The 27,941-nt window shown below is 34.6% G+C and overlaps 1 protein-coding gene and 1 pseudogene across 3 annotated transcripts in view; one reads left to right on the forward strand and one right to left on the reverse strand.

Moving 5' to 3' along the window:
* The window catches only part of KIF2A (kinesin family member 2A), a 63,873-nt gene that overhangs the window by 5,646 nt on the left and 30,286 nt on the right, over nt 1-27,941 (forward strand). The gene's annotated exons all lie outside the window — the stretch shown is intronic.
* On the reverse strand, nt 141-27,490 carry LOC105077851 (gametocyte-specific factor 1 pseudogene; annotated as a pseudogene).

Consider the following 27,941-nt stretch of genomic DNA (forward strand, 5'->3'; position numbering starts at 1 on the left):
TGTATAAACCTTAAATGATTATGCCGTATCACAGAATAGTGTGATCTCATATTTCTGTTTTCTTATTACAGAGATAATTAAATATTAACAGCCTTTTACATATAAGGCATTCTGATAGGTGTTGGAGATACAAGAAAGAATAAGGCACACACAGTTCCTGCCCTCAGAAACAAATAAATAATTGATACATATAGTGTGATGAGTACTGATAGAAGTATACTATTCTGTGTGTACATCATTACTGCTTCCCTTTTTAGCTTTAGACTCTTTAGACTCTTGAGTCTTCTGGATGGAAAATATATGTCATAACATGCTGTCCCTGTCTTCTGCCCATGACCAATATTCTTTATCTCTTAGACCAGTATGCTTTCCTGGTGAACCCATATTCAATCTCAGAATTCTTAAAATACAGCACCACCAGTCCTGGTAGCCCCTGTCAGTCTGTTGACACTGGCATTATTTGTCATTACTGGTCTGTTTTCTATTCTCTAATACCCATTTGAGTTTTGACCTTGTAACTTTTAACCTTTTTGGTTTTTTTGATACCTAAAAGAATAAGCTTTATTCAGTTTTAAATTTTTGGCAGCACGTTCCTCTCTGCATTTGGGTGCTTGTAAACACAGAGACCAAGGAAGGAAGTATATAGAGCCAGCTGCTGGTGTTTCTGTGTAATTTGGGAACAGTCTCTCCACACAGTGTGGCCCAGGGACTGTAAGAATCAGGCACCTCCTTGGGGTATAATTTACATACTTTCAAATACTTTTCATACTTCCAAATACTTTTACATACTTTCGTACTTTTCTCCAGGGTTTTATTGGTTTTGGCACTAATTTTTAACCAGATTTCACCTGTATAAAAAGTTTTAAAGGAAAGACTGGATCAGGATGGAACATACTTATGCTAAAATTTGCTGAGTGTATACTGTACAAAGAATAACACCCCTTTATTAGAACTCTTGGCCAGCAGCTGTCTACTCAGCCTCATTTAGATGGCTTGTATCTTTCATACTACCACTTGAATTTTGTTTCTTTCTTGAAAGTGAATCCACCTCTTGGCACCAAAGGGTTTTAACATTTGTGCCATTTATAAGTCAGTTGCTTTGCTAAATGTATAATATTCAATATTTTGTTTGATTATTTATGACCTGTAAGGTAGACAGTATCTTCCCCATTTTATAACAGAGGAACCCTATGCTCAGAGTATATAAACTATTGTACAGAGTTTTAAGCCTTATGAAGGGCCATTTATTTATTTCTTTATTATTTTTTAATGGAGGTACTGGGCATTGAACCCAGGACTTCATACATGCTACACATGTGCTCTACCACTGACCTATTTCCCTCCTTGCAAGGACCATTTTAGATATTTATATTTTATGCATTGATCAAAGCTGTGTGGTAAGTGTATTTTAGACATGTCGGATATAGATACATTTAGAGAACATACTGGATAAATGTAGTTGAGGGAGTTCTGTTTCTAGGCTGAGTAGGCTTAATATAATGGTTCATAGCCCTGGCTGCTCATTAGAATCACCTGTGGGGCTTTGGTAAAAAACAAACATAACTCCCCAGCTATTACCACCAGTATCTGGTCCTTTGCCTAGAGATTCTGTTTTAATTGTTATGGTATAGAGCCAGGGCATCAGTATTTATTTTAAAACACGTTATACACTTGTGAAACTTAACTTCACATACACTGGAAAATGTGCACCCAGGATTGTGATCTGTTTTAGAAAAAGTAGCATCTCCTAAGAGTGATCTGACAAGACCTCATGGAGAGTGAAGTTAAAGTGGTTGGAGGAAGATGACCAGTACATTTCCCTGTCTTGAGGGGAAGGAGATGTTCTGGGAATGTGGCACAACATGTGAGAGGCCTTTGAGTTGAAAATGGAGAACCGTCAGGTAAAGGGCCTTTAAAACAGGCATACCAGAGGGCGATAGATGAGGAACGTATGGAAGGACAGGTGATCTGGGGCACCGTATTAAAGACTTGGAAACAAAGGTAAGGTAAAGCATCTTGGAATTAATTTCTAGGACACTTGGAAACTTCTGGAGGACTTAATCTCCTAAGAGCAGTAATAGAAGTCAGCTAGTGATTAGTGATAGATTAGAGGGAGAGTAGTACTAAAAATGAGAGCTAGCAAGGATAAGATTACATCAGTCTAGGAGGGTAAGCAATGATTAAAGAACAGATGAGGTACAGAACACTACCAAAATAATTGATGTTATATGCAGTGTATCACTTGTGCTGAATAAAGGGCAGATGTGTTGATAGGAATGAATTTAACATTTGGAAAGTCTAAATGTAGGTTATAAAATCTCCTTAGTCTGTCTCATCAAGCTAATCCTATTTATGAATACAGTATAGAAGACTGTAGAGCCAGTGTACAATGTAATATCAAAGAGCATCCAACTCAGGCTATTTATAGTTTTTGCCACTAGTATCTTACAAGTAAGTTGAGTCTAAGGTATGAGTCACTTCAAATAAATGTTTTTATGTAGATTAGAAATTTACTTAAGCTATAACTGCTTTGCCTACTTAAGAAAACTCAAGTTAAAGTGTACTAGCCAAGATCCTCTCAGAGTTCCTGGAAGGGAATGGGAAGGAAAAACAGAGAACTTAAAGGATCTGGCTTTGGCTCTTTGAGACATGGAGTGTTTCGATTCATAAAATGCGGCTGCTCTCCTTTACTTTTCCTTTGCTCTTATTTTTGGCCTATTTTTTTTCTGCCCTGGCTTTTGCCTTCCCTTTTCATCCTCAAGATTCTGAATATCATTTCAGTGTTTAGAATCTTAACTGCTATTTTCAGTTTAGGACTTAAAAATGGGTAAGCAAGAGATGAGTAGACAGAGCACAGCGGATTTTTAGGGCAGTGAAATTATTCCCTATGATACTGTAATGGTGAATACATGTTGTAAATTTGTCAGAACTCAGGATACAACACCAAGAGTGAATCCTAATGTAAAATACTGTACTTTGGGTAATAATGATGTATCAATATAGGTTCATTGTAAAAAGTGTACCCAGTGTGGAATGTTGATAGTATGGGAGGCTGTGAGTATGTAGGGGCAGGAGATACATGGAAAGTCTCTATACCTTCTACTCAGTTGTGCTGTAAACCTAAAACTGCTTTTAAAACAATCTATTCGTAAGTAGGGTGGTATGCAAACTTTAGACATTAAAAGTCAAAGCAACTCTTTTTTTTAAAAGAAAGTATTGGGGATTGAACTCAGGACCTCATGCATGCTAAGCATCCACTCTGCCACTGAGCTGTTACCCTCCCCAAAGCTACTCTTGAAATAATGGACCAATTAATGATAAGACTTTTGAGAATAAGAATCAACCCAATAGGGTTGCAGTGAAGGTAAATTTTTGCTCTTCATCTTTGTTATGCTTAGTCTGTTGGCCAACATGAGAGACTTTGGGTTTGCTGACAAAAATTTTTAGATGAGCTGTAGTGCAGATTGTCTGACTCTGAGGTTCTTTACACTGTAGTTCCTTTAGAGTTCTTTGCATACTATCGATATTCCAGGCACTGAATCATTAATTAAATAATGATTTCACTTTTCTTTCTGTGGTATAGGTTGCCTTCAGGTGTTTTTATTCCAAGTAGCATTTGTTGCATGACTATTATGAGTCCCTTCATCTGATGCCTTTGAGGAAATAGATATAGGACTTTTCCCTAAAAAAGGATGTTTTGTCAGTTACAACAGAATATTAAATAGCTATTGCTGTCAGTGCAAGTACTCTGGCTGTATAATTTCTTTTCTTTTTTTTTTAACATTTTTTTATTGAGTTATAGTCATTTTACAATGTTGTGTGAAATTCCAGTGTAGAGCACAATTTTTCAGTTAGACATGAACATATATATATTCACTGTCACATTTTTTTTTTTTTGCTGTGAGCTACCACAAGATCTTGTATATATTGCCCTGTGCTATACAGTATAATCTTGTTTATCTATTCTACATTTTGAAATCCCAGTCTGTCCCTTCCCACCCCCCGCCTCCTTGGCAACCACAAGTTTGTATTCTGTGTCTGTGAGTCTGTTTCTGTTTGGTATTTATGTTTTGTTTTGTTTTGTTTTTAAGATTCCGCATTTGAGCAATCTCACATGGTATTTTTCTTTCTCTTTCTGGCTTACTTCACTTAGAATGACATTCTCCGGAAACATCCATGTTGCTGCAAATGGCATTATGTTGTCTGTTTTTATGGCTGAATAGTATTCCATTGTATAAATATACCACATCTTTATCCAGTCATCTGTTGATGGGCATTTAGGCTGTTTCCATGTTTTGGCTATTGTAAATAGTGTTGCTATGAACATTGGGGTGCAGGTGTCATCCTGAAGTAGGGTTCCTTCTGGATATATGGCCAGGAGTGGGATTCCTGGGTCATATGGTAAGTCTGTTCCTAGACTTTTGAGGCATCTCCATACGGTTTTCCACTGGCTGCACCAAACTGCATTCCCACCAGCAGTGTAGGAGGGTTCCCTTTTCTCCACAGCCTCTCCAGCATTTGTCATTGTGGGCTTTTTGAATGATGGCCATTCTGACTGGTGTGAGGTGATACCTCATCATAGTTTTGATTTGCATTTCTCTGATAATTAGTGATATTGAGCATTTTTTCATGTGTCTATTGATTGTATTTCTTCCTTGGAGAATTGCTTGTTTAGGTCTTTGGCCCATTTTTGGATTGAGTTGTTTGTTTTTTTTCTTGTTAAGTTGTATGAGCTGTTTATATATTCTGGAGATCAAGCCTTTGTCGGTTTCATTTGCAAAAATTTCTCCCATTCCGTGGGTTGTCATTTTGTTTTACTTACGGTTTCCTTTGCTGTGCAGAAGCTTGTAAGTTTAATTAGGTCCCATTTGTTTATTCTTGCTTTTATTTCTATTGCTTGGGTAGACTGTCCTAGGAGAACATTTTTGAGGTGTATGTGAGATAATGTTTTGCCTATATTTTCTTCTAGGAGGTTTATTGTATCTTGTCTTATGTTTAAGTCTTTCATCCATTTTGAGTTTATTTTTGTATGTGATATAAGGGAGTGTTCTAGCTTCATTGCTTTACATGCTGCTGTCCAGTTTTCCCAACACCATTTGCTGAAGAGACTGTCTTTATTCCATTGTATATTCTTGCCTCCTTTGTCGAAGGTCCAAAAACCCAAAAGTTTGTGGGTTCATTTCTGGGCTCTCTATTCTGTTCCATTGGTTTATATGTCTGTTTTTGTACCAATACCATGCTGTCTTGATGACTGTAGCTCTGTAGGATTGTCTGAAGTCTGGGAGAGTTATTCCTCCAGTCTCTTTCTTTTTCTTCAGTAATGCTTTGGCAATTCTAGGTCTTCTGTGGTTCCATATAAATTTTATTATAATTTGTTCTAGTTCTGTGAAATGTGTCCTGGGTAATTTGATAGGGATTGCATTAAATCTGTAGATTGCCTTGGGCAGTGTGATCATCTTAACAATATTGATTCTTCCAATCCAGGAGCATGGGATATCTTTCCATTTTTTTAAGTCTTCTTTAACTTCCTTAATCAGTGTTTTGTAGTTTTCCATGTATAAGTCTTTCACCTCCTTGGTTAGATTTACTCCTAGGTATTTATTACTTTGGGTGCTATTTTAAAGGGGATTATTTCTTCACTTTCTTTTTCTGTTGATTCATCGTTAGTGTAAAGAAATGCAACTGATTTTTGAATGTTAATCTTGTGACCTGCTACCTTCCTGAATTCTTCGATCAGCTCTAGTAGTTTTTGTGTGGACCTTTTAGTGTTTTCTATATATAGTAGCATGTCATCAGCATATAGTGACACTTTTACCTCTTCTTTTCCAATTTGAATCCGTTTTATTTCTCTCTCTTGCCTGATTGCTGTGGCTAGGACTTCCAGGACTATGTTGAATAGGAGTGGTGATAGTGGGCATCCTTGCCTTGTGCCAGATTTTAGTCGGAAGCTTTTGAGTTTTTCACCGTTGAGAACTATGCTGGCTGTAGGTTTGTCATATATAGCTTTTATTATGTTGAGATATGTTCCCTGTATAATTTCTTTTGGGGAAAAAAAAATCTATCTTATTCCAGGCTGTCTGCCATTACCTAAGTTTAGGCCCTCCTTACTCACAGACTTTTCAAAAGTTTAGACAAGTACATGTCTAAACTTTTGTGTCAAGTACATGACACTTGAAAGAATGCTTCTTATTAGATGAGCAGCTATACTGTCAGGAAAATACAACGTTATAGCTACTTGCTAGGAGTCTGCTGACATAATTGATGACTTTGAGGGCCTGACTAGATTCAGTGACCTTTATTTTTATAAAACTGTTGTTTGAAATTGTTTTGGGATAATATGTGGGTTACATTTTTACTAATTTTGTTTCCAGTTATTGCTGATATTGAGAATGGACAACAACATGGCCCTAAAAGTTGGGACGTAGTTTTATTGAGTGGTACATTGCCTTTAACCTTATACATATTCATTTGGGTTTAATTAAAGCCATTCCTTAACTAAATAAAACTTATTTTCCTCTTATACCTCATACCTTTTCTTCTTAATCTTTGCAAAAGATTTTTCTCTCCATTCTCTAAATGTTGGTGTCCTTCAAGGCTTTGTCCTAACACTGCAGTACTTCTCGAAGTAAATGCTTCTCTTCATCTCAGGCTAGCTGAAGACACATACTGTTTGTATGTCTAATGGATTACTGATTATCTCCACTAGAACATAGCATAAATACCTCAAATTCAGCATGTCCAAAATTGAACATCATCCATTTCCCAAATCTACTTCTTCAATATTTCTCATCACTTTCATTCACCCTATTGCCCCAGTCAGAAATCTAGTTGTCTTCCTTGACTCCTTGTTTTGTCTTAACCTTATATCCTATCATCAAGTTCTCTTAACTCTCATGTACCTCTTTAGTCCATGATTTTTTTCCATCCCTCTACTATAACTTTGATTAGGCTACCATTATGTCTTGCCTGTACTGCTCAGCAAATTCCTAATAAATTCCTAAGGTCTGTCTTTGGTTGTTGACTCTTTCAGACTAACCTTTCAAATGTATAAATTTGACCCTCTGATCACCTACTTAAAACATAACTTACTGTAGACCCTGAACAATCTGACCTCCCTCTCCAGTCTCATTTCTTGCCACTTATCTGAGACACACTGAACTTAGACTTGTACCTAACATTTCTAATTGCTTTGCTCCTTTTTGTCTCTTAAACATTTCATCCCTCCTGACTTCTAGACCATGATGGGTCCCCTGCTTTATGTTTTCCGAGTCCTCTATTTACTCTGCCAAATCACTCGTGAGTTTTTAGTATTTAATTATCTCTGGTCAGACTTGAGCTACATCATCTCCCCAGTGCCTAGCACAAGGCCTCTACATACTTAATACATTATCTATTTGCTGAACCAATGATTAAATGAATGTCTAACTGTGCTGCTCTTTCACTGATCTGTCTCTTCAAATTTTGACATTCTGAAAAAATTTGATTTGTGTTCATCCTCCAGTCATCAAGAGTATGACATAACAAAGTATGCCATTGTTTTCATTTTTTTTATTTTTTATTTTTTTCAGTTTGAAAGCCACAGACAATTTATCTTTCTATAATTAGATTAAAAGAAAAAAATGAACCCACTGTAGCAGGAAGAAGCAAGAGTCTACGGTCTGGCATTTGATGAGCTATTCAGTTACTGTGTATTTCTGTTGTTTTTCCATGACAGAACGTACGGCAGAGACTTGGGAACGCTCATGCCTGAAGCCAGGTTACTCTTATGTTCCATAACTATGTTGCTTGCAGGGCTGTTTCTGCCACAGTAGTTGGCTGTGCCCCAGACAAAAGGGTTGCTGGTCTGTTCCCACAAATCTTTATCCCAGTCTTCGTCACAAGGAGGGCACTGCCATGTGTTCTCAGCCAGAGTCTCTTGTCCAAGGTTCTTGGTTTAGTTGACTACATCCTACTCAATACAGCTTTTGTCATCACAGCTTGAGATACGATGACTTATTTCAGCCCGAGGAACCTGATGGCGAGCACTGAAGGGACAAGTAGCCAGTTTGTTTGTGACATCAGGGTGATTCTTTCTGTGCTTGATAAGATAATAAGGAAACCTGTAGGCCCTGATCTGGTGGTTTTTATCACAGGGGCATTATAATAGCTTTTCAGGGTCCAGGGAATTGACTCGGCCGAGACATGCTCTCCTGACAGTTGCCTTCGCCTGCCATTGCTTTTAATGTACGCTTTTAAGTTTACCTGTTTTGAATAGCAATAAGTGTGATAGTATACCTCTTCCTTACAGATGATATATTGTACATACAGGTGCTTCTTAATTTTATTTTCACTGAGTAATAACAATATCTTAGAGAACCTTTGAATGCATAAAATACTCTTATTCTTTTTCGTAGCTGCATTTTATTTATTTTTTAAAGTTTTATTTACCTAGTTTTTTTTTTTCTAATTTCATAGTTATTTATTTTAATTGAAGTGTAGTCAGTTTACGTTATATCAATTTCTGGTGTAAAGCATAATGTTTCAGTCAAACACACATATGATATTCCTTTTCATACTCATTTTTATTTTCATTATAGGTTACTACAAGGTATTGAATATAGTTCCTTGTACTATACAGTATGAATTTGTTTATTTTATATGTAGTAGTATCTACAAATCTTGAACTCTCAATTTATCCTTTCCCACCACCTTCCCCCTGGTAACTGTAAGTTTATTTTCTATGTCTGTGAGTCTGTTTGTTTTGTAAATAAGTTCATTTGTGTCTTTTTTTTAGGTTCCACATATGAGTGATATCATATGGTATTTTTCTTCCTGTTTCTGGCTTACTTCACTTAAAATGACGATTTCCAGGTCCATCCATGTTGCTGCAAATGGCATTATTTTATTCTTTTTCATTGCTGAGTATTCTATATTTGTGTGTGTGTGTGTGTGTGTGTGTGTGTGTGTGTGTATACACACATGTGTATACCAGATATATATACCACAACTTCTTTATCCAGTCATCTGTCAATGGACATTTAGGTTATTTCCATGTCCTGAATGTTGTAAATAATGCTACTGTGAACATGGCAGTACATGCATCTTTTCAAATTAGACATTCCTCCAGATATATGCCCAGGAGTGAGGTTGCTGGATCATATGGTAAGTCTATTTTTAGTTTTTAAAGGAAATCTCTGTACTGTTTTCCATAATGGCTGCACTAAACTATATTCCGACCAACAGTATAGTAAGGTTCCCCTTTCTCTACACTCTCTCCAGCATTTATCGTTTGTGAACTTTTTAATGATGACCATTCTGATTGGTGTGAGGGTGATACCTTATTGTAGTTTGAATTTGCATTTCTCTAATATTTAGTGATTGAGTGTCTTTTCATATGCCTGCCGGCCATTTATGTCTTCATTGGAGAATTGCTTGTTTAGGTCTTCTGCACATTTTTGGTTTGGGTTGTTTATTTTTTGTTACTAAGTTTTATGAGCTGTTTGTATATACTGAAAGTTAATCCCTTGTCAGCCACGTCATTTGCAAATATTTTCTCCCATTCTGTAGGTTGTCTTATTTTTTATAGTTTCCTTTGCTGTGCAAAAGCTTGTAAGTTTAATTTGGTCCCATTTGTCTGTTTTGCTTTTGTTTCTGTTTCCTGGGTAGACTGCCCTAGGAGAGGAGAACATTGCTAAGATTTATGTCAGAGGATGTTTTGCCTATGTTTTCTTCTAGGAGGTCTATAGTGTCTTATGTTTAAGTCTTTAAGCCATTTTAAGTTAATTTTTGTGTATGGTGTGAGGGAGTGTTCTAACTTAACTGGTTTGCATGCAGCTGTCCAGCTTTCCCAACACTACTTGCTGAAGAGACTATCTTTTCTCCATTGTATATTTTTGCCTCCTTTGTTGGAAGATTAATTGGCCATAAATCTGTGGGTTTATTTCTGGGTTCTCTGTTCTGTTCTGTTGATTCATATGTCTGTTTTTGTGTCAATACTACACTTTTTTGGTTACCATTGCTCTGTAGTACTGTCTCAAGTCGGAGGGTTATGTCTCCAGCTTTGTTCTTTTCCCTCAGGATTGCTTTGGCAATTCTGGGTCTTTTGTGATTCCATATACATTTTAGGATTATTTGTTCTAGTTCTGTGAAAAAATATTCTGGTTAATTTCATAGGGATTGCATTGTATCTGTAGATTGCTTTGGGTAGTATGTTCAGTTTAACTATTGATTCTTCCAATCTAGGAGCATGGGGTATCTTTCTGTTTCTTTAAGTCACCTTTAATTTCCTTAATCAGTGTTTTGTAACTCTCCGTGTATAAGTCTTTCACCTCCTTGGTCAGGTCTATTCCTGAGTATTTTTTAATGTGATTTGAGAAGAAATTGTCTTTTTTACTTTGCTTTTCTGACATTTCATTGTTAGTGTAAAGAAATATGACTGATTTCTACATGTTAATCTTGTATCTTGCTACCTTGTCGAATTCTTTTATCAGCTCTAGTAGTTTTTGTGTGGAGCCTTTAGGATTTTCTCTATATAGTGTTACGTCATCTGCATTTAGTGACAGTTTTACCTCTTCTCTTCCAGTTTGGATCACTTTTATTTCTTTTTCTTTTCTGATTGTTACGGTTAAAACTTCCAATACTGTATTGAATAGAAGTGGTAAGAGTGGGCCTCCTTGTCTTGTTTCAGATTTTAGCAGGAAGGCTTTTAATTTCACCATTGAGTATTATGTTGGCTGCGGATCTGTCATAAATAGCTTATATTATGGTGAGATATGTTCCCTCTATACCCACTTTGGTAAGAGATTTTATCATAAGTGGGTGTTGAATTTTATCAGAATTTTTTTCTACATCTGTTGAGATGATCATGTGATTTTTGTCCTTTCTTTTGTTGGTGTGGTTTATCACGTTCATTGATTTGCATGTGTTAAACCATCCTTATGTCCCTGGAATGAATCCAACTTCATTATAGTGTATGGTCTTTTTTATGTGTTGTTGGATTCTATTTGCTAAAAGAGTTTGAGAAGGATCAGTATGAGTTCTCCTTTGTATGTCTGGTAGAATTCCCCAGTGAAGCCATCTGGTCCTAGACTCTGGTTTACAGGGAGGTCTTTTTTGTTTTGTTTTGTTTTTTAATTGCTGATTCTATTTTACTTCTAGTGATTGGTCTGTTCAAGTTAACTATTTCTTGATTCAGTTTTGGTGGACTGTATATTTCTAGAAACTTGTCCATTTCTTCTAGGTTGTCCAATTTGTTGCCATGTAATTGTTCATAGTATTCTCTTACGATTTTTTTGTATTTCTATCGTGTTGGTTGTAATTTCTCCATTTTCATTTCTTACTTGTGTCTTCTCTTTTCCTCTTGGTGAGCCTGGTCAAAGGTTTATCAGTTTTGTTTGCTCTTTCAAAAAACCAGGTCTTGGTTTGATTTTTTTTCTTTTTTTTTTTTATCTCTGTTTTATTGATTTCCTCTTTGATCCTTATTATTTCTTTCCTTCTGCTGACCTTAGATTTTGTTTGTTCTTCTTTTTCTAAGTCTTTTAGGTAGTAGTAGTAGGTTAGGCTGTTTTTATGAGATTGTCCTTGTTTTTTGAGGAAGGCCTGTATTACAGTGAACTTCCCTCTTAGGACTGCTTTTGCTGCATCCCATAGATTTTGTGTGGTTGTGTTTTTGTCGTCATTTGTCTCAAGTTATTTTTTAATTTCTTCTTTCATTTCGTTGTTGACCCATTGGTTTTTTTAGTACAATATTGTTTTGTCTCCATGCAGTAGTTTTTTTCTCGTCTTTCTGTGATTGATTTCTAGTTTCATGCCTTTGTGGTCAGAAAAGATGCTTGAAATAATTTCTATCCTCTTAAATTTGTTGAGGCTTCTTTTGTATCAGTATGTGGTCTGTCTTAGAGAATGTTCCATGTGTACTTGAAAAGAATGTATATCTGTTTTGGGGGGATGTGATGTCCTGAAATATCAACTAAGTCTAACTGTTCCATTGTGTCATTTAGTATCTCCATTGTCTTATTGATTTTTTGTCTGGAAGATCTGTCCAGTGGTGTTAGTGGGGTGTTAAAGTCTCCTACTATTATTGTATTCCCATCAGTTTCTCCCTTTATATGTGTTAGTATTCGTTTTATATATTTAGGTGCTCCTATTGCTGCTTATTAGTGATTGAATATACCACAATTTAGATTTTGCTGATTCTGTAGCTACTATACAGTCAGTAGTGTACTGAATAATCTTGAACTTGAATCTTTTTTTATGTACATGACTATATTTGTAGGATAAAGTCCTAGTAGTAGAATCTCTGGGTCAGAAAATTGTTTATTTTTAATTTTGATAGATCTTGCCAATTTGCTTCCATGAAGAGTCTGTGAATTTACCTTTGTATCTGCAAAACTGGCTGATTCCTCATACTCTTATCCACACAGTGTACAACATACATTTTTAAAATTTGCTAGCTTGGATTATGAAGTTGATACTGTGCCTATAGATTGTTTTTTTCTGAAGTTAAATGGCCCATAAAAGATAACAGGTTTAATTTTTAAAGTGTTTATGAGATCCATACATATAATGAAAAATACTTAAGCTCTAGTGTTGTGAGAATCAATATAGAAAAACAAGATGTCATGTATTGTGTCTGATTATAAGAATAAAGTGATTTTTTTATTAAAAATTTGAAAATGAATGTTACAGTTTTTAATCTGATAAACTTAACAGACTTACTAAATAATAGATTGGGATTTTTCCAACTCAGAACATGGTTAAATAAATTATAAATTTAGAAGACAAAGAGATAAGAAATTAATATCTTAAACATAAAGAATTCAAGCAAAAAAAAAAAAAAGAGCCAAGAATCTCAATAGACATTTTCTCCAAAATGACATACAGATGGCCAACAAGTATGTGAAAAGATGGCTCAACATCACTAATTATTAGGGAAATGCAAATCAAAACTACAGTGTGATATCTCACACCTGTTAGAATGGCTCTTACCAGAAAGTCAAGAAATATGTGTTGGTGAGGATGTAGAGAAAAGGGAACCTTTGTGTATTGTTCTTGGGAATGTACGTTGGTGCAGCTATTATGGAAAACAGTATGGAAGGTCCTCAAAAAATTTAAAGTAGAACTACCATATGATCTAGTAGCAATTCCACTTCTGGGTATTTATCCAAAGGAAACAAAATCCTATGTCAGAAGAAAATCTGCACCTTCATGTTCATTGCTTCATAATTTACAATAGCCAAGACATGGAATCAATGTAAGTGCCCATTAGTGGATGGATGAATAAAGATATGGAGTCTGTGTGTGTGTGTGTGTGTGTGTGTGTGTGTGTGTGTGTGTGTGTGTGTGTGTGTGTGTGTGTGTGTATGTGTATATACACACACACACACACACACACGCAGTGGAATATTATATAGGCATTAAAAAGAATAAAGTCTTGCCACTTGTGACAACATGGATGGTCCCAGAGGGTGTTAGGCTAACTGAAATAAGTCAGAGAAAAACAAATACTACGTGATCTCACTTGTATGTGAAATCTAAAAACAAAACAAAAAACCAGACTCAGGTACAGAGAACAGATAGGTAGTTACCAGAAACAGCAGGCATGGGAGGATGGCAAAATGAGAGAAAGGGGGTCAAAAGTTACAAACATATAAAATAAAATGTCACAGGATGTATACAACTTGATGACTGCAGTTGTTAATACTGTATTGTATATTTGAAAGTTAAGACAGTAGACTTAAAAGTTCTTATCATAAGAAAAAATTTGTAGCTGTATGTGGTAATGGATGTCAACTTATTGTGGTGATCATTTCACAATATACACAGATTATTTTGTTGTACCTTTGAAACTAATACAATGTTATATGTCAGATATATTTCAGTAAAGAAAAAAATCAGGTGGAAAAATTCACTTTTTTAAAGTGTACAATTCAGTGATATTAAGTATATTCCCAGACTTGTGTGACTGTTATGACCGTCTAATTTCAGAACATTTTTATCTCCCCAAAAAGAAACTCATACTCATTAGCAGTCTGCATTTTCTCTTCACTCCAGTCCCTGGCATCTACTAATAAACTTACTGTTTCAATGGATTTGCCTGTTCTGGACATTACATATAAATGGAATTGTACACTCTGTGACATTTAATGGCTAACTTCTTTCACTTAGCATAATCTGTGCTCACAGTTTATCCATGTTGTAGCATGTTTCAGTATTCTGTTCTTTTCTACGAGTAATGTTCCATTTTACTTATCCATTTGTCAATTGATAGACATTTGGATTGTTTGCAGTTTTTTTGCTGTTACGAGTACCATTCATCTACAAGTTTCCATGTAGGCATACGTTTTTTGGTTTTTTGGGTATATATCTACCTAGGAGTGGAATTGCTGAGTTATGTGGTAACTCTATGCTTAACTTTTCGAGGAACTGTCATACTGTTTTCCATGATTATACCATTTTACACTCTCTCCAGTGATGTAATATTTGAGGGTTCCAGCTTCTCCACATCTGTAATAAAATTTGTTACTGTCTTTTTTATTACAGCTATTTTCAAAGGTGTGAATGTACTTACTAGCCATTTGTGTATCTTCTTTAGAGAAATGTCTCTTCAAATTCTTTGTCTGTTTGAAAAATTAGTTTATTTATCTTTTCATTACTGAGTTGTAAAAGTTCTATAAATATCCTGAATAGTGTTCCCTTACTTTTCTTTCTTGTATGCTTTGCAGATATTTTCTACCATTGCATGGGTTTTCTTTTTTTGAGTAGTATCCTTTGAAGTACAAGTCTTAATTTTGATTAAGTCCAATTTATCTATCTTTGCTTTTGTTGCTGTGCTTTTGTTATATCTAAGAAACCATTGCCTAATTAAAGATGTAATCTACTTTTATGTTTTTGGTTTTTTTTTACTTCTGTAGTCTTTTCCATGACCTTTATTACCTAAAATATTTACATATGTTCTTCCTTGATCCTAACACTCATTCTTGACCTTTTAACATAGAGAGCAGATTGATTTAGCATTTGTCAGCAGACACTGCAGTTTTTGATACAAGATGAATAAGGCTTCAGAATATATTGGAATCCTAATAGTGAAGTCAGCTGTCTTTGTTACCAGAGTTGAAGGGTGTCTATTATGTGTGTAAGTGTGCATATGTGATACAATGTCTCTGGGATTTAGAGGAACCATAGTAAGCACAGCACAAAACCAAGCATAAAGATACATGTGGGAAACTGAATTTAAACTTGAACTGTGGTGAAGGTGATTTGTTTTGGTTTGGTTTCTTTCATGACCATATCTTTAATATTAAAACAGATCAATGCATGTGGATCAATTTATTAAAAATCCTTCCAGCTATACAAAAACATAGAAAAAAAGAAAAATGAATTTACAAGAAGGGATTTCTTTTTAAAAACAGAGAATGTGAAAACCCCATAAAATTTTATCTCCATACATACTGAAGTAAATTAATATGGTTGAGTTGATGTCATGTCTGGGATTTGCTTCAGAATAATCCAGTCGTGGTAGTGGGAGGAGTGACAGTAGGATTGGCTATGTGTTAAAATTAATTAAACTGAATGAAAGGTATTTGTCATTTATATGTTTCCTAATTTTCATAATAGAGTAAAGTTTTTTTAAATAAAAACCTTTTTTAAATGACCTAATCTTTCTCCTTGGTTTCAGATCTGCCTTCTAGATATCACCACATGGATTTCCTGCTGGTATTTCAAATTAAACTCATCAAAAATGAAATTTGTTGCCTTTATCTCCTCATTTCTATATTTCCTGTATTCCTTATATTGGTTAGTGGAAGCACCATATACCTGGTTTCCCAAGATAGAAATTGTAGGCATTGCCAACTTCCATAATTTCTTGAGGATTTTTGCTCCTCTTTCACTCCTCTATTCCTATCTTTTTTGATAATTGCATTGTTCATATGTAGATGATCCTTCTAGTACCGTAATCTCTCAGTTCTTTGAATTTCTTTCTTTCCTTCCTTTCAGTGGTCTTGCCCTTGGCCTTAGCTCACTATATCCTGACATCTTCATAATTTCAGTTTCAAGCATCCCGGTTGTTGGTCACCATCCTGTCTTTCTAGCATATTCCTTGTAGTATCCTGACTCCACTCATCTTTTGACCCCACTAGGATTTATAATCCTACTATTTTTATTATTCCTTTCTCCCCTTCATGTCCTCATTTACTTTCTTATAAGCACTCCTTTATGTATATAACTTCAACTCCCTTGCCCCCTCTCTTGATTGGCAAAACCCCAGATCACTCCCTTATATATGTTTTAAACCTCCATTCACTCTTTCCTAGCTGACTTTTGTCATAAAATCCATAGTGTTTATTTACTCACCCACACTCAGTAGATGATCTTGCTTGCTATTTCATCGCTGAGAAATATGAGCAATCGGAAAAGAGCTTTTTCAAGTCTACCATGGTAGACTTTGTATAGTAGTTAAGAATATGATTATTAGGGCGGAGTATAGCTCAGTGGTAGAGCGTGTTCTTGGCGTGCACGAGGTCCTAGGTTCAATATCCAGTACTTGGGTACTGTTACTGTATCCAAGTACCAGTATCTGTGCCTGTAACTGCCTTTCTTACTTAGCCAACTGCCTTCCTTATTTTGCCATGGATAAATTTTCTATTTTAGGCCAGTTTCCTCCACTTGTGCAGAGGATCCTATCCCCTTCAATCTGCCCAAAGTTACCGCTTCATCAGTTCTCTCTTTGTGATGTAACATCAGTATTTTCTTTTTTACTGAATTATTTCCATCAGCATATTGGAATGTTGTTATTTCTCTCGTCTGAAAAACAAAAAACAAAAAAACTCTTGATCCCACTTTTACTTTTAGCCATTGATCTCCCTTTACTTGATTTGTTAATAGCATTTGGCAGTTGATTCACATTCTCTTCCTCAAAATAACTTTTTCACTTGACTTTTAGGACTTTGCTCTTCTGATTTTTGTCTTTTTCTCTGGCAACTTCTTGAATATCCTTTGCTGGTATCTCATTATCTCCCTGACTGTACATTGAAGACCAGGACTTCTACCCTCATTTTCTTGTTGATCACGCCTGCTTTAAATACTATCTATATCAGTGTTTTTCAAACCTTTTTTCTTTACTACCCCCTTTCCAAAGAGCCGTTTTAGACCTTTATTCCTAATCACACTGTCCCATGGGATTTTAATACCACACATACTGGGTATTTGTTTATGTGCTTTCTGTGACTCTTCTTTGTGTATGTTTTGCTCTAGCCAAACCAAATTTGCTATTTCACATTTTACCTTATCGTTACAAAGGTTTGAGGGAGTGATTATCTATTCTCTTAATCCAGATTGGCCAAGCATTGAAAGTAGAAATTTCCCTGGCTCAGAGGCACTACCATCATAGGCTTCCATAGGTAGAGTGGAGCAGAGATTTTTTGTGATGACAAATTCCTGGGAGAAGTAGTGACATTACAATCAAAGATTGAGATTTTGGCATGGGGCAGGGAATGTGGCTTACTTTGTATTCTTACTGCTTGATTATATTCTTAACCATTTGAAAGAGGGTATATTAGTCTGCTCAGGCTGCTATAACAAAATACCATAGACTGGGTGGCTTAAACAACAGACATCTATTTCTTACCTTTCTGGAGGCTGCAAGATCAAGGTGCTGGCTGTTTGGATTCCTGGTAAGAGCTTTCTTCCTGTCTTGCAGGTGCCATCTTCTCAGTGTGTCCTTACATGGTGGAGAGAGAACATCTCCCTTTTCCCCTTCACAAAGTCACAAATCCTATCATGAGGATCCTACCTTCAGGACCTCATCTAACCCTAATTAGCTTCCAAAGACCGTATCTCCGAGCAGTTGGGGTTTAGAACTTCAACATAGGAATTCGGTGGGGGGCAAGTGTTGGGGGACACAGTTTAATCCATAGCAAAGAAATTATGGGTTAAGTACTCTGAATCTGGACTGCTGTTCAAGACCACAGCAACACAGTAATGCATTAAGGAATGAATTTTGTATTGTAGTTAAGAATGTGATTATTAGGGTGGAGTATATAGCTCAGTGGTAGAGCATGTGCTTGGCATGCATGAGGTCCTAGGTTTAATACCCAGTACCTCCATTAAAAAAAAAAAAAGAATGTGACTATTTTAAAATTCATTTTTAGTGATGAATGGTTTAATATTTTATTAATATTCAGCATTTTCCATTAAAATTCCATTTTTGTCTGTAGCAGTTTTATTTTTCATGTTTAGATGTGTGTATCATTATTATTTGGCTTGAACAGGCATTTCCCATATTCTACCCTTTCTGGTGACAAAATACTTTTTTGGGATTTGTGTTTTTGAAAATCACTTACATTGTGTTTATAACATTCTTTAAGGTTTTAAGAAAAGCTTTTCTTTCCCATTATCCTGGAAGATAGGAAAGGTAGACAGGCTAGCTTTTCAATACCAGGTACTCTTTCTTATTACTGTTGGCATATACTGCTGTTTCTATAGACAGTAGCAAGTTTGTCTTATAAGTGTTTTACAGTACAGTCATCTCATAGTGAAATATTCAGATTGCTTAGCCTCTTTTTATCCGTGAGAGGTTTTTTTTTTGAAAGATTCTGAAGTTTCCAGTCTGCTTAGTATTCACGTTAGCACATCTGCAAAACACTTACTACACTCAGTCACCTGAATTTAGGCCTTAAATTCCCTAGTGAAAGGAAGGTAGGTAAAAACTAATAGGGATGGCTGAATATTTTATAATGTTTTTGGCAACTTTCTGAGTTATGTTTTAATTTTGTTAATAAGTGTATGTATAAGACCATGCCCAAAACATACGAACATAGAAAGCTTGAAAATAGAAGGATGGAAAAAAAATATGTATAAGTCTACATTGCCTGGGTTACTGCTGTTAACTGTTGAAAAACATTCCAAAATATCCCTAGCTCTTGTTAGGATGTATTTAAGTATAAGAGAAGATGATAACGACATGTTGCCATGAAAAGGTCACAGAATAGTGCAGCTGTATTGGCATGGAATTCCCTTTTGAGTATATAAGAATTTAAGCCAGGGAGCAATTAGATAGCATTACTCAATATATGCAGCAGAATGTCTGTGAAAAGCAGTTCTTCAAAACTTTGGATTAGTGCTTCCTTTGGGAGCACATGTCCTAAAAAACTTTGGACTATCAGCAACGTGTTATTTTAGCACCACCGCTTGTCAAACTCTGGTATTCTAGACAGCAAATCTTTTATTGTTAAACAAATGAATAAAGATATATTTTGGATATTCTGTCACCCAGAAAAATGACATTTTAATTAAAATGTTTTGAGATTTAATTATTAAATTTTAGCTAGTTAATAAACTTTATGAAGTTTTTTAATGCTGTTTTGTAAGGTTTGTTTACATTTTCACTGTTTCAACTAGAATCCTAATTATATAATGTATGATGATTTTAGATATTCAGTTTTTATGTTCCCTTTACCAGTGGCTTTGGATACTTTAATACTTTCTTTCCCCAGCCCCAAATATGCAGAGTAGTATCAGGAAAGTATAGTGATTTAATACTTTTTAATGGGATCATGGCCCCTTTATAACATTTTTCTTATTACCTTTGTGGGTAAATAAGGATAGAAATTCTCAAATATAATTTACAATGGGCCCTTCTAAATGATAACGTTACCCAGATTGTTAATGTGTAGTGTGGTTCAGTCATCTCTATAAAATCCCAGCAAGTTCTGAAATTTCCCTGTCAGCCCAGAAAAACTGAGCAGTATTGAATTTTCACATCCCTTTTCAAAACAGTGGACAAATGAGGTAAGAATTTGAGAATTTGTAGTTTGTTTACAATATGAATGTCCCATTTTTTAGTTGTATTTTCTTTATGAACATTCTTAGCTGTACCATTCCTGTTTTTCTCTTCTAGTGTCAAAATTCCAGCTTTGTGTTTAAAGTCTTAAGAAAGGAAATGCTTGAACTTTTTAATTTAGTTATAAACAGTAACATCTTAAATGTGATAAACCAAAACAGAAAGGTTTCTATGTTTGGCAGTCATATTCCCCAGAGATTTACTAAACAGCAACAGCACTGTTAACCAGTGTCAGCTGAGGCATTATTTGTGCCCTTCTCTAATGGCTCCTTGTTCCACCATAGCTATTGAAGAAGGTGTGACGCTTACGTAGTCCTCATTAAGGATTCTTTTCATCATTGCTTCAATTAGCTAACAAAACCTGGCTATCAGAGTTTGGGAGTTTGACTTCTACTGAATCTGCTATAATTACCTCCAACAAATCACCAGATACTTTTCTGTCCTCATTTACTGGTCGTTGGCATCTAGGAAAAGATTGACATTTACTTTTGGAGAGAATATAAATAATAAATTATAAACTGCTTTGAGGTAGTTGGCAAGAAAAGAAATAATGTATGAATATTACTGCGTGTGTGTTTTTCATTTTCTAAATATTGCTCTTAGTAACATCCTCTGATTGTCATATTTAGTCTTTCTACTTTAAGGCAGCATTTTGGAAATCTTTATTTTCCCGTTGGAATGTCTCCATGTTCCTAAAGGAGCGTCCTTTTAATAAGTTGAAGAAAGGAATTGTAGCTCTTTTAAAACATAGCTTTAAAACAAACCTCTTTAGACAACAAAAGTTAATTAACATAACATGTTTTGCTATGACTCTACTTGGAAAGATGCACTCAAATTTGCATTGTACACTGGCACTGGTTCTTATAACAATGTATACAGTTGATTTATTTTACTGAAATCAATATTTTATATAAAATTTAAGAAATAATAAGAAACTTAAGATTTTAATCAGTTGTGTGATATGAAGTTCCAAAAGTTTTGAGATCAGTATGTTTTAAGAAAACTTACCAGGATTCTCTTCTGGTAGGAAGTGACTTCCAAATAAAGTGCTTCTTTCAGAGATTTATTTACCAGTTGCTTTGAATTAAGCAAGCATATGTATTTTATCCTCTGGAAACAACATCATTCTCCCAAGCACTTGTTCTGAATGTGCAATATTTTATAATTCAGAGTAATATTTATTTGAGTATGGATATTTATACTTGCTTTTCCTCTTAGTCCCTGCTTGCAAAAAAAAGTGCGTAAGAAGCCTTTCAAATTATGCAATAGTATTCTGATTGAAAACTGAGGAGGTTACTAAACGTTTTATTGTTATATTAGTTTTCATTATATGGCTATATGCATGTGAATGATCAATAACTACTATTTGTTTCAAAGCGTGTAAAAAGATTTAAATATTTTTAGCTAATGATATTTATTAAGCATTGATCTCTGTCATGCTTTTTAAACTTATCAAACTTTAAACAGAGACATTAACTTCTAAGGGTTTGCAAATCACCATTATAAATAATCTTATAATTCAAGTTTTATTTTCACTCATTCATTTTAGTTGTGTTATTCTTACATGTTTCAGTTTTGAAATTTTTGCTAAGGTCTTACTGTTTTTAGAAATATGAAAAGAAAATTTAATAGAAATAGCTGAAGAGGAACTGATAGAAATGTTTACTTTTTAGGAAGGCTCGTCCGATATATGCTCATGTATACCTCAACTCTGATTAGGGTAATTAGAAATAGGAAAAAAAAACAAGGAATTTGTTATCCTAGGTATGTCGCAAACAGCTGCAACCTTTTTAAAAACAGCATGAGTCTGAATGAAAATAATTGATTGCCATTTTTTCATATTTTTCCTTATGTTCTACGACTATATTCTTTTCATTATATACATGTATTTGTTAGCATTTTGAATATTCAGACTTTAAAATACATGTAAGGATACTTTATTAGTATTCTTGGATGTTTTATTTTGGTTCTCGCCTTCTGCATTTGCAACCAAATTATACTTTATATGCTAGACAAGGTTTATGCCAGCCTAATTGGTTGCTGGCATTTCCTAGCCTCACAGCTGCTGTGAATTTCAGCTGTGAACTGGGAAACATATAATAGGATTCTGTTTTCAGAGACCAAAAGGCGATTGTCAACATGTAAGACTTGTTTTTGACAGCTAAATAAATATATGAGATTTTATGGCACCTTAAGTAGCTCCAATAGCAATCATAAGTAACCATCTTAAATTTTAAAGATTAGAAAGCCCTGAAATATAGAATCTATATATTTGTTATTTTTGTTTACTGCGGCAGTTATTTGTGGGTATTTTTTCTGTTTAAAAAATCATTTGTCTTAGTATTTACTAACAGATTTTTAAAAGTTGAGATCTGAACTATTTTCCCTTTGATTTCACTGTAACAAATAGTTGAGACTTAACATGATGTAAAGATATTTCTTAAAATGAACTAAACATAAATGGCTTTGAAATACAGATTATGATTTCAAAATATTTTATGTATTTATAGTATTTGATTTGATAGATATTATAAATTATCCTGACATCTCAATTTGGGGTGAAATTTCTATTTTTCTTAGGTTTAACTATATGAAATTGCCATTTTTCAGGTTGAAAATGGTCAAATATAGACTCTGATTTTTTTAAAAATCTGTTAGTTCTCAATAGCAGAAACTAAAGGGATCCTGTTTTTAAACAATATAATCATCTACCACCAAGATCAGTAATCTGTTCCTGAAAAATCACATGTTGTGTGTGAAAATGTTGACAGGGAGCCTATTTGCCTATATTTTAAATTAAAAAAAAAATTGCAATGTTAATTGCCCAAAACTCCCTAATTTCAAAATGTAAAACTGACACTGTGAATCACCTGCATAGAGTAAAATACTATCATGTTTAACAAACAGTAACTAAGGATAACAAATTCATTTCATATGCAGTAAAATCTTTTTTCTTTCATTCTGATTGTTTTTTGCCCATCCCCAATATTTTCTTTCAGCATTTTCTTAATTATTTTGGGACTCATTCAACACTTGGCAAAATAAGGACTAAATAAATATGAAGGCTGTGGAATACATTCAGGACAAGTATACAGTATCAGAAAGTAGCTCACAATGAGTATGATGCCTATGTTTTGTATCACTTAGATATTTGGCATGCTTTTTAATTGTGATTCTGACCATCTATCAGTTATATTTGGAATGCAACTCAGTACTCTGTTGTTTAAAATGCAAATTGAGTTTTAGCATATACAAATATAAATCTTTCCCTATTTAAACAATGGCCAAAATACCTTACATTGAAAAATAAGTTCTATGAAGTTTAAGTATTAAAAACCAAGAGATGTTCTACTGGGAAGATAACCGGGGAGACATCCTGCAGAATTTGCCTGTACTTTACAAAACTCTTTGCAACTATTTTTTCACTTCACTCTCCACAGATAACATTTTCTACACTGTAAAGATAAATTAAAATAAAGCTGGAAACTTTTAAATCTGTCTCTAGATTTTTAAGTTTTAAAGAATCATAGTTTTGAAACTGTAATAGTTATAATTAATTTATATAGCAGTGTTGACTTTATGTAATAGTGTGAACTTACAGTTTTCAAATCTGACTGCCATTTTCTGTGAGTATGATGTATGACTTATAGGTGGATCGGTGCTTCTGGTCAAAATACTACAGTAAAGTTCATGTACTGGCATTCATCTGCCCCAGATATATAAGAGAAAACCTTCAAAAAGGCATAGCTGAGCTCCAGAACAAAATCACTATGAAACAGGAATGGATCATAAATAGTAAGGAACAGGTGGGGCTGAGCAGGCAAAGATGGCAAAAGTTTGACTCGTGAAGAATTATAGGGGTCTAAAAAAAAAAGAATCAGAGTCAGATTCACTGTTTAAAGACAAAGACTTGAGTGGCTCCTCTTTAAAGATGTTAATAAAATTTCTGCTGGTTTGCTCCGTGGAGCTAGATTTATAGGAAATTTTTCTCCAAGGGAGGCAGTCAGTGTAATTAAGGTAGAAATACAGGGGTAGTACTCAGCCACCATGCACTGGGGAAGTCATACCAATTATTTGTGGCTTTATCTGTTCTGCTTGGTCATATAGCTCACCTTTAGAAATCATAAACAGGACACCTAGATTCAGAGAATCATAAAATTAGAAAATAGTCTGAACTGAACAGTAACAAAAAAATACTACACATGAAAAATTTTAAGATGCTGCTAAAGCTGTTCTTAGAAGTGTGTAGCTTTAATTGCTTGCTTATAAGGAAAGAAGAAAGGATAAAGATGAATGAGGTAAATAAGCATCCACCTGAAGAATTTAAGAAAGAGAACCAGCAAGATATGACCAAAGTCAGTTGAAAGAAAGAAATAATGACTAAGAGCATTCATTATTTAGTATCATATAATACAGGCGCTGAACAAAACCAAATGTTCTTAGAAAAGACAAACTTGACAAATCTCAGGTGATATTTATCAAGGAAAAAAGTTGAAAAATTGGAGATAAAAAGTGATTATCATTATAGGTGCCACAGGCATTCTACATAATTATGAACACATTTATGCCCAAAATGTGAAAATTCAATATAAATCTCCTAGAAAAATATAATTATCAAAACAGGCAGGGATAGTAAACTATATATATAATTACAAGATTACTGTAATCTTATAATTATTAAGGAAATTGAATCTTCTCACGAATAAAACACTAAGCCAAGATGGTTTTAACCAGCACGTAACAAACACTCGAGGTTCAAATAATTCTACTTTTACAATAACTATTCCAGAGTAAAGTTTGTATGAGAAAACAAACAAAAAAACCTGCTGGCCAGTCATTACTCTTGATCAATGATGTAAAAATATAAACAAAATATTCAGTGCAACTCTATTCAGAATCCTAACAGGTGGATTTTTTTATTGTTAATTTATTTGATTTTTGGAATTTGTCAAGCTGATTCTAAAATTTATACAGATATGCAAAAGGCTAAGATCAAACAAACTTAAAGAACAATAAGGCAGGAAGACTTCTTTTACCAGATAGCAAGACTTATCGCAAAGCTATAATAATAATAATAGACACTGTAGTTTTGGTTCAAGTATAAAGAAAAAGACTCATGTGTGTATGCTTGAAGTTTGACAGGATGGTATTGCAGATAAGTAGAAGGGAGGGCTTTTCAGGAAATGGCGCTGGAACAATTTGTTTTCCATGAGGAAAAATGGTAATTGTGTTACCATACCCAAAGATCGAAATGACAGTGGACAGTCCTGAATATAAAAGGCTTTAAAACTTTAGAAGAAAATGTAAGAAACTGTCTTAATGACCTGAGTCTTAGAAAGAATTTCATGACATAAAAAGCCATAATTGAAAAACATATACATTAGACTACATTAAAATTAAAAACTAATTCATCAAATACATCATAAAAAAAAGTGAAAAGATAAGCCACAATTTTGGAGAAAGTATTTGTAACACATATAATAGATGGTTGTTACCAAGGATATAAAGGGAATTTCTGTAGAGAAGTAATAAACAGGAAAAAGACACAAACATCCGAATGGCCAAAATACACGGAATAGGTGTAACCTCATTAAGTCAAATTAGAACCACAGTAGGACACATTAAATTTGACAAATATTAAGTATTATTGTGGATGTGAAGTAATTGCTAGTGGGATTACAGATCTTTACAGGTAGCCAGTATAGGAAACATTGTAATACTAACTAGAATAGTTAGATATGCCCATACCGTTAATTTCTTCTCTTACTGTATATCCCAGAAACATTTCTGTATTTGTATCAGTACCCATGTATAAGAATGCCTTATAGCACCATTGTTCCTAACAGAGAAGCAAAAGCAAATGTCTATCAACAGTAGAATAAATTTTGACATATGTAGTGAAAATGAGTGAACTATGGTTAATATACAGCAACATAAAATAGTGTTGTGCAACAAGAAAGAAGTCTTTTTTAAATTTATTTAAACGTTTTTTATTGAGTTATAGTCAATGTTGTGTCAAATTCCAGGGTAGAGCACAGTTTTTCAGTTATACATGAACATACATACATTCATTGTCATATTCTCTTTTGCTGTGAGCCACCACAAAATCCTGTATGTATTTCCCTGTGCTATACAGTACAATCTTGTTTATCTATTCTACATTTTGAAATCCCAGTCTGTCCCTTCCCAACCCCCGAAAGAAGTCTTAAAAGTATCCATTTATATACAGTTTTAAAAATAGGCAAACTCTAGGTTTCTTGTGTGTTACATTTATAAGTGATAGAACTGAAGAAAAGTGACAGTATGATTATCTCAAATATGGGGTAGTGGTTACTTCTGGTGGAGGGGAAAAAGAGGGGGAGAGAGGCAGATTCATTTAGGAAGGTAGATATACAGGGTTTCAAAGGTATTGTTTCTTGACCTGGCTTATGGTAAATACACAGGTGTTTGCTCTTTTATTTTTTTAAATGTGTATGTGTGTACAATATAATTCATACTCAAGTCAATGAGATTAGAGAGTTAAAGGATAGTGAATTAGGATGGAGTACAGGAATTTTCTCAAACTGGAAAAATGGGATGGTTGGGGGAGGGTCATGTGAGAAGATTGTCACAGGAACCCAATCCTAATTTGTTTCTTGAGCTATAATTCTGTATCTGTAGATTGTCTTATTAACACCAGGGCATGATTGCTATTAACAACTGACTTAGGATAAAGTACCTCACTCTCCCACTAGTGGCATTGTTTTCTCAGTCATCCAGGCTCAGAATTTTCTTATTATATACCTCTGTGGTGTTTATCAATCATGATTTTTTTCCCTTTGAAAAATCTCATTTATCTGTCCCTTTTTATTCTATTATGTAACTCCTTTGTTAATAGGTGACTGCTATTTGACTTTTGAAAATAATCAAATTATAAATTTTTACAATTTAAAATGAGGTATTTGTGTATCTCAACTGAACCATGTGTAAAACAAATAAAAACTTTTGAAGGCATATTAGGAAAATTGAGTCTTAGAGATTGTTTTTTAGAAACATCTTTTGGTAAAAATAGTTAAAAAAAAAAAAAACCATGCTAAATAAGTACTGCAGATATTTCTAGTTACCTGATCCACTGGCAAAAAGCAAACACTTACGACTTCATTCGTTCATTCACTTCCAGCCTTTATTCATTTTTTTGCTGGAATTTCACATTCATTTCTTGTTGGATGAGTAAACTGGACTCTGATAGAGAGAAGCTAACATTTTCTTAGTCCTGCCCTACTAAACCTGTAGCGTTTAATCTTCACTGAAACTGATCAGCTGATAGATCATGTGATTTTGACTCTGCTAACTTGTGGTTTAAGGCTTTCTGGGTGTCTGCATTGGTAATGGAAGTTGTAGAGGTACCAGTGTTAAGAAGACTGCTGATACCAGGTGTTACCTCCTTGATTTCTTTATCTTCTTTGCTGATCTTTCCAAGCCTTTAGAGATTAAAGTCTATGTGAAATCATGACCTATAGTCCTAATACAGATTTAGTCCCACTGATCTGAGTCTCTTCTCACACGTGTAGTTATCAGTATACTAAGTCACTTATCCCTCCTTAGGAATGTTAGAATATTGTGGTAGATGCCTAACAGTAGAAATGGTGGTGTTGGTCTTACCTTTTGGAACATGAACGTGCTTTTCCCCATTCTAATTATTGTGGTATTTCTGTTAGGAGTTGCATGGGGACCTTTTTTTATACCCTTCTTCAACAACGTCAACCACAGCCTCTCCATTTCTTGCTAGAAGTTATTGTTTATGGTAGTCTGGTGTTCAAATAAATCTTCCTTGTGTCGTTTCCTATTGATGAAATCATATCAATGTCTTATATTAAACCACTTCACTTTCCCCAAAACCTTTGTTGTAATAATCTTCTTGTCCCCACTAGTGGGTAATTACTGTTGTGAGGCTACTAAGGGTGGTGGGGTGGGAAAAGAGTGGCTGCTGGGTCTCAGTCTCACTATTCATTTTATGGAGATGGTGATAAATTTGGGGCTTGATGCAAGCAGTGGTGGCTCCTCTTAGGTTGTGTTGGTGAATAGCAGGGAAGCTCATAACTCTATGGAGTCCACTCTCCACTTCCATTACCAATTAAACTCA

Source organism: Camelus bactrianus, chromosome 3, assembly GCF_048773025.1.
Source record: "Camelus bactrianus isolate YW-2024 breed Bactrian camel chromosome 3, ASM4877302v1, whole genome shotgun sequence".
NCBI classification, from domain to species: Eukaryota; Metazoa; Chordata; class Mammalia; order Artiodactyla; family Camelidae; genus Camelus; species Camelus bactrianus.